At 49.2% G+C, this 8462-nt stretch overlaps 1 long non-coding RNA gene across 1 annotated transcript in view; it reads left to right on the forward strand.

Moving 5' to 3' along the window:
- The window catches only part of LOC132007589 (uncharacterized), a 5601-nt gene extending 1983 nt beyond the window's left edge, over positions 1-3618 (forward strand). Inside the window, exons 2-3 of the long non-coding RNA XR_009401406.1 lie at positions 1804-2085; positions 2689-3618. This is a non-coding gene — a long non-coding RNA (uncharacterized LOC132007589). The remainder of the gene's footprint in view (positions 1-1803; positions 2086-2688) is intronic.
- The last annotated feature ends 4844 nt before the right edge of the window (positions 3619-8462 follow it).

Raw genomic sequence — 8462 nt, forward strand, 5'->3', positions numbered from 1 at the left:
GCAGGCAGAGAGAGAGAGGAAGGGAAGCAGGCTCCCCGCTGAGCAGAGAGCCCGATGCGGGGCTCGATCCCAGGACCCTGGGATCATGACCCTAGCCAAAGGCAGAGGCTTTAACCCACTGAGCCACCCAGGCGCCCCTGGGTCCACATTTTTAAATGAAGTAGAATAAAAATATCAGATATATCATGCATAGTAAGAATAAATATGCTCTGTATATCTTTCCTTTCAGTTAAATATGTGTATGTAGGGTCAACCATGTAATATGTATTTTCTTACTATTCCTTGAGGCAAAGGCTTCTGTACTCCTGCTGCCTGAGGTCACCCATCTAGTCATTTTGAGGGGAACATTAGCTCCTTCCCAAAGATCCTGTCCTCTGGCAACAATGCCATGCTGAGCTGTTAAAATACAAGGAGTATGGTGAGGAGGAGGAGAAAAGTGACCTTTTTTTGAGCCTTTATTCACTCTTTCAACAAATGTCTTTAAGCAGCTCCTGTGTCTCAGGGACAGTGCTGCAATCCGGAAATTCGGTGGTGAGCGAAATCAACACACGATCTTGGCAAATTAGACTCTACAGTCCGGAGGGGGAGACAGACATCAAACCAATACACACAGAAGTAACATATATGTCAAAAGTGCCGTGAAAGATAATATGACATGGGAGGGGGAACGGGGTTATGATCTAGATGCAGAAGGCTGCAATTAATCATTAACCTCGTTTAAAATGTCTTAAATGATAAGGAAATTTACGGTTTCCTGCGGCTTGAAGTCCCAAGGTTGAGAGGCTCTTGCTGGTAAATCCAGTACCTCAGGGATGTCAGGGTAGGTCTGGGCTGTTTCCGCATCCCCCTGCCAGCTCTGCACGCCAGCTCTGCCCCTGGGTCTGCCCCCTGCCCCGTGGTCCCAGGATGGCCAGAGCAGCCACAGTTCCCACAGATAATCCTGGCGGTGCCCAAGAGCAGGGGAAGGGGTCTGCGCCCCAGAGCTCACGGAAGCTCCTCGCCGACCCCTCACCTGTCATCAGTCCGGACCGACCCCCGTGCCCACACCTAAGTGCTGGGTGTGGAAGGAGGTTCACCAAAATTGGCTTAAGCTCTTCAGAATTTGCCCTGGAGCTTTCCAGAGTCGCATTCTTTGAGGAGCTGATACTCGAGCAGAGAGGAGGAAGTGGCCATGGATGTTGGGTAGGCAGCGTAGAGTCTGCCGGAGGGACTCGGGGAGGACTCCTCTGAAAAAAATAACATTTCAGTGTAGGATGAGTAAGAGTCAGCAAGCAGGAGAGCCTTCCGGCAGAAGGAACTGCGGGTGCGGTTGACTCGCCAAGTGTTGAAAGACACACACGCGATTTCTCATTTACTATGTGGCAGAAGGGAGCCAGCCTTGGGAAGCCAGCTCGGAGAGTTAGATAACGGGACCAAGTTCACAGAACTCCTAAATTGCAGAGCCTACCTCTTGATTCCTCCTTCTGAGACAGGAGGAAGCCAGAGTCCCGTGGCCTTCCTGCTCACCCACTGAGCAGCGCAGCCTCCTCCAGGACGCCCTGCAAGCTTTCCCAGGCCTACCGGCGGTGAGGGACCTGATTCGGGAACAGCCCCTCCCCCACTGGGTCGGCCTTTTGTTCCACCGGGTGGCCTGGTCTCTGCCAAACACTGTCACCAGAGCGCGAGGGTTGTCCCAGTGTCAACCCTCCGAGGGAGCCTGTGGAGATGCGGACGGTAAAATGCAGGTCTCACGCTACGAGCAGCTCCGGGAAGTACCCAAACAGCCCCGATTTTTACTACTTTCTCTTTCTTGCTGCATCCAAGGGACTGCCCTGGAGACAGCCCCCAGCAGTGCCTCCGTGCCAGACCCAGGCTCCCAGGCCCCTGCGCGACCGAGCTCCAGTTCAGCTCCTCCAGCCGGAATCCGTGGCCTCACGGGAGGCTCCGTAGCTGTCCTGGCACCGGGGACGTCCCGTCGGGCCACCGGGTCGGAGCAGCGGTGCTCACTGTGTGAGCCGCAGCTCGCAGCCGGCCCAGGCTCCAGCGAAGCTCTCCGCCGTGAGCCACCAGATCTCCCGAGGGTGTGAGAGCGTCAGACCCCACCAGGTTCTCACCATCTCTTTGGCTTTGCCCCCCTCCCTTCTTTCCTCTGTCATTTGTCTACTGGCTTGTTTCTCTTACGGCGCTGACCCCCGGGCAGCCGTTTCCGTTGCTACGGCTGGAACCTTAGGTCCCCGGGGCCTTTGATCTTGTCAGCTTTGCCAAGCCCTGACCCTGGACCGAACTGCCGTTGCCTTCGGTGCTCCGGCCCTCAGGGCACCAGCATCCCTCGATGCGGTAACGGAGTGGGGCCGGCTGAGTCGGCTGCCCTTTCTCGGTCTCCAGCCTCCGTGCAGCCAATAACCCCTCTCTTCACCTCAGAGCCACTTATTTCTTCCGTGACATCTCACGGATGCTGCAGGATCTCTCCTTGGGGATCCCACAGCAGCCGCTGCCCCGCGTCACATGTAGCTGTTAACTCCCCGTCTCTCTTACTGGACCTCAGAGCAGGGCCTTTGCGGGATGACTTCGTACGGCCTCAGAACACACGCCGCTCAAATCTTTAATACATAGAAAACAATCAGAACATTCCACTTTCAACCTACTGCCTCAATTTTCAAAATCAATCAATCGATCGATCGATTCTTTTTTTTTTAACTGCTTCCCCAGATGCTAGAGGCTCGAGCGGGCATTCCGTCCCAGGGTCTCTCCTTCCCCGGCAGAAGCTCACTGCTGACATCACCACCTTCCAGGCCCGGCTCTGGGAGCGCCGTTCTCCGTTCCACGCTCGTGTCTTCGACGGGACCGTGACCTCTCGTTTGCCGAGTGCCTCCCTGATCATCCCCGACGGACAGGAGAGTGAAGCCTGTGGGCATGAACCCAGAGCGCACTTGCGTGGCTTCACGGCTCACCAGGCAGCGGCCAGAACCTACATGTGTCCCGCACTTGGAACTGACCTCTCCCCCGTGCTCCCTTCGAAAGTCCTCCCTCCTCCACACCACTTTCACTCATTCTCAGTTTTCCCAGGACTCTGACTCCGCTTCCCGCCCCCCTCTCTCCTGCGCCCTTTCTCCTCATAGCCCCCCTCATTACTTTCGGGTACGCCATCAGCACCCCCACAAGACTGTACTTTATCTCAGTCCCTCTTATGCTGTTTGTGACTCTCTACTCTGTACTATCGTTATCTCTGGGCTGTCCCCATCACCCCGAGTCACTGTGAATATCCGGAGGGCATAGTTCGTCTGATTCGTCTTTGCTGACTCTCTTAAAGCACCCGCAGCAGGTCCAGACCCTAGGGATAGAGTGAGCTGTGACGTACTACCCAGGAGAATCATACCTGTGTTTCCACCATTCTTTAGAAAGAATTTAAAGGGGTACCTGGGTGGCTCAGTGGGTTAAAACCTCTGCCTTCGGCTCAGGTCACCATCTCAGGGTCCTGGGATCGAGCCCCGCATCGGGCTCTCTGCTTAGCAGGGAGCCTGATTTCTCCTCTCTCTCTGCCTGCCTCTCTGCCTACTTGTGATCTCTCTCTGTCAAATAAATAAATAAAATCTTTAAAGAAAAAAAAAGAAGAAGGAAGAATTTGAAATATGTTCTTGGTTTTCCTTCTGAAATAAAAGCTATTGTTTGGAAAATGACACAATTAATTAACAAATTCATAATCTGCCTCATTAACAATCAGATAATAGAAAGTTTTACTCTAAAAACCTAATACATAAATACTTTTCATTTTGCTTTTCTCTGCACATATTGGATTTGAGTCCATAGTGTGTTGACTTTCCTAAATAGTGATTTTTTTCTAGTTATGGGCGCTCGTTAAATAATACAGCCAATGTATGTCAATCAACGATGCACTGAGCTCTCAGTGTTTGGAATCCCACCGTCCTGGGCTATTTCAAAGCATCCGTCCATGCTTTGACCTTGAAGCTCCCTAGTTCCCATATCCAACATCCCTCTCAGCTTCAGACTCCCACAGTCACATCTGACTCTCCTCTAAAATCTCTGGCTCAGACGATATCTGTGCTCCCCAGATCTGCTCAGCCCTGTCTGCCCACAAGGCATCAGCCCCCCGCCTTGCTTCTCAGACGCGATGGTCATCGCAGTGCCTCACGCTGCTGACATCGTAGCAAAGCCGAGGCTAGCACTGCCCTGACCTCGGCCTCCTCGACAGTGAGGAACACAGCAGCACGGCTGTGCCGTCCCCCATTGAGGCAGCCTAAGCTATTCCAGCGCCCGGGTCTGACCTGTCAGGATCCACAGAACCTCCAGCTTCCCTAGCTTCTACCTGGAGGGGGCCCAAGACCTAGCCTGGAGATACAGTAGAATTAATTCCCTATGGAGTCAACTTTGACCGTTGAGAGACAGGAGCCAAGAAGAAGCCGGCAAATGATTGCTTGTCCTTCCTGCCCACCCAGGAGGCAGTTCTGCGCTTCTGGCTGCTCTGTGTGACTCAGCAACCAGCTTTGTTTTCTGAAGAACCTGTGGGCAGACTCGTGCTGTACCACCTGGAGTCTGTTTTTTCTCCTTCTCTCGCTCATTTCCCTTCTTCCATTACTCCTGCTTCCTTAGGACGGCAGCCCTGATGGAGAATGAGCATGTGAGCTTTGCCTCAGGCTCTGTTGTCTTTTTCTTTTCTTTTTTTTTTTTTTTTTAATTTAAATTCCATTAGCCAACTTATACTAGTACAGCATTCGTTTCCAGTGCAGTGTTTGGGCGAAGACGAGATGGTACTGTCTATGGCCACAGCCTCTGTCCTTCTCTTCATGTTTGTCTTTAACGTGACCTCTAATTCCTTCACCGTTTCCTTTCTCTCTCTCTTTACCCAGCTTCTTCCTCGGTTTAGTAAGCAGTGCCATATACTGAATATCGTATTTCAAACTCTACATAAAGTTCTAGTAATTATAACAGTATTAACATAAAACAGATACATAGATCAATGAAATGAATAGAGAGCACAGAAGTCAGCCCTGCTTATAGGATCAGTTAATTCACAACAGAGAAGCCAAAAATGTACAGTGGGGGAAGGATAATCTCTTCAGTAAATGATGCTGGAAAACGGGACGACAACAGGCAAAGAACGAAACTCAAACGCTATTTTTTTTTTTTAATTACAAACGCTATTTTATACCACACACAAAAATTAACTCAAAATGAACAAAAGGCTTGAATATTAGTCCCCAAACATAGAACTCCTAGCAGAACACATAGGCAATAAGGTCTTTGATACTGGTCTTGGCAATGGTTTTGGAATCAGACACCAAAAACAAAAGTCACAAAAGCAAAAATAAGTAAGTGGAACTAGATCATATTAAACACCTTCTGCACAACGAAGGAAAACCATGAATAAAATGAAAAAGCCACTTACCTAACAGGAGGAAATGTTTGCAAATCATATATATGGTAAGGGGCTAATATTCAAAATATATAAAGAACTCATACACGTCAAAAGCAAAAAAAGAAAAAAAAATCACATTACAAAATGGTCAGCTTACGTGGGGTCCCATAGGCAATAATGAAGAGTTGGGTTTATGTCTATATATAAACACACATTTATATTTATATTTAAGTTTCTCCCACCTTAAGCAAGGGCTTCTTCCATTATATCTTATACAGAAACTCCTCAAACTTCCCGACATCTACGCTTCCTATCTTTAGTTCCTCTGTGATCTCTTTGATTTTCAGTGTATTAGCTTCTTCGTGCTGCTATAACAAATTACCACAAACTGAGGGGTTAAAGTGATATGCACTTATTTTCTTAGCGTTTTGAGATCAGAACTCGAAGACCAGCCTCGCTGAACTAAAAGCAAAGTGTCCTCAGAGCTGTGTTCCTTCTGGAGGCTCTATGGGGGGAATCTATTGCCTTGTCATTTCCGGCTTCATGAGGGTGTCCACATTTCTTGGCTCATGGTCCCCCTCCGACTTCAAACCTAACAGCTTAGTATCTTCAAAACTCTTTGACTCTGACTGTCCTGCTTCCCTCTCTTGCTTGAGGACTCTGGTGACTACACTTGGCTCACCCAGATGTGCGTGGATATCTTGTCTCCTCAGAACCCTTACCTTCATCCATCTGCACAATCCTTTTGCCATTTAGGTAACAGCATCACAGGTCCTGGAATTTAGGACACGGCCATGTGGGGAGGCTGTTGTTCTGTCTACCACACTCAGTAATCTGGTTTCCCACCACTCTACCAACAACGCTCTCCTCGCGGTCACCAACGACCTCCTTTTTTCTGGTTTCCTTAGACTCTGTCTGGTTGGGTTGCTCTCTCCAGCGGTACCACACGCAACCTCTTCACGTCCTCCCAGGGCAGCACCTCCACGAGCACACGTGTCCCAGAGCTTCTCTGTGTCTCCACTAGCTGCTCCTTCTCAAGTTCCTTTGCCGCCGGCTCTGCCTCCAACCGTAAGCGGCCAAAGTCCTTGCTGCGTAAGGCACGGTCGTTCTTCCTTCCTGAGAGTGATGGTCCTCTGGAAAGTAGTGCCCCTTTGGGGCCCACAATAAAGAAGGTGGCGCTTAGAGACGCCCTTGTTTCAACAGCCATCTGCGTGATGGTGGCTCCCAATTCGACCTTTCCAAGTCAGGCTTCTCTTCTGGAATTCCAGAACAGATTGCTCATCTGCCTTTTTAGCATTTCCACTCGGGGACCAAGATGCAAGCCAATCAATAACAACATGGCCAAAAATAAAGGAACATCTTTTTCCCCAAGAACAAACTGTTCCTTCAGTGTCACTCGTGTGCGTGCGCCATTTTCCAGCTAGATTCCTGGTTGGAATTCGAGGAGTCATCCTTATCTCCTTCTCCCCCTCGCTGCCCATGAAAACTTCCTCCTGTCACACATGTACCTCTGATATCCATGAGCCTCCCTCCATGACCACCACCAGCCTCCTCTCTTGCCTGAGCTGCTCCGAGTCGCTTCACTCCGTGCCTTTTGCTTCCGTCCCATCCCAATGTGTTCTCCACACAGCTATCTGAGTGATCCTGTGAGAACAGAAAGCTGACTCTGTCGCTTCTCTGCTCAAAGGCCATTAATCTAACAGGCATATACAGCCACAGTGCTTTGGGCCATCGTTATCAAGGACCTATGAAGTTACATGAGACCTGGAAAAAAATTATTGCCTCCATGCTACAAAAGAAAAAGTCAAAAAATGTTTAACTGAATATCTATAAAGCATAATATTCCAACTAGCAATTCAAGTGTACATGTGTATTTCATGTGTGTGTGTGTATTCATTTTAAAATCATTTTAAAATCAGAAAACAAAAGGAATAATTTTATCATATAGAAACTCAATTCATGAATTATAAAATATATTGTTTCTTTAAGAAAATTACATCTCATGTTGAATGGGATGCCAATACATTTGAATGTTCTTACTGTGTTGGGGGGTGAAGCCTCTGAATGTCAGAGTGTGTAGGGCCTATAAAAATCCTTAAACAGTTTGGCCTCCAAAACCTTCTTGCTGCTTTTACAATAAAATCCCAAATCTTTAATGGGGCTTTCTAGCAGGTCAGGGCTGCATTTTATAGCTTGCCCTGGGTTGTATCCATGCTGGAAGAATACATGGCTTCCTAGGAGGCCCCAGACCAGGACTTTTCAAATTGCAGTGTGTGCCTGGGCACCTGGGAAGCTTGTTACAACGTGGGTTCTGACTCAGCAGGCCTGGGAGGGGCTGAGATGCTGCAGGGCGTTTGTCACGGCTCCCGGGTACCAGTGCTGCTGCTGGTGTGCGGATTGGGTGGAGGACCCCAGAGGGCAGCCCTGCCTCCTGCCGTTGGCTCTCAAGTGCTGCTAAGAGCTCCATGGGTCTAAGTGGACTTAGAGGTGCAAGGGCTAGGAGGTACTTGTAGTCTGATGGGAAATCTTCATGAGAGAAGAAGATGATTTTGAGGATTAGAAGATGAGAGACTTCATATGTGCAGTATCAAGACTGAGTTCACGGGGTAGGAGAGCAGGAGAGGCCGATGAATCCGCTTCCCTCTATATGTGCTTGCACTCGGAGCGTATGCTCGCACAACCTCGGGCTGCCCCCAGGCCTCTTTCCCCGATGTCGGAATCAGGCTGAGACTTTCCCTGTAGCAGCTTTCATTGGGCAGTTCTGTAACCATGGGCTCATGTACCTGTTTTAGGATTAAACTATAAACTCCTAGGTGGCCACTATGAGCTCTTCTTCTCCTTTCGGGGCTAACAATGAATAAGAGAGTGATGTTAATACCTATTCAGGTGTAACTTCCAGCCAGAAGGCAACATTGTTCTGGAATGCCAGGAAATAATTCCACCCCACAGGACAACCTGTGTACAGTAACCAGAGTTGGGTTAGCTGCTTTGGCACGCAGAAGCCGTATACCCAACAAATGGAAATAGCACATAGCAACAGCTCTATAAATGGCAGCCCTAGCTATAAGATTTAAAAGAATACCCGTGCCTACGTAGCAACAGCTGGGGT

Source organism: Mustela nigripes, chromosome 1 (genome assembly GCF_022355385.1).
Source record: "Mustela nigripes isolate SB6536 chromosome 1, MUSNIG.SB6536, whole genome shotgun sequence".
Classification (NCBI taxonomy): Eukaryota; Metazoa; Chordata; class Mammalia; order Carnivora; family Mustelidae; genus Mustela; species Mustela nigripes.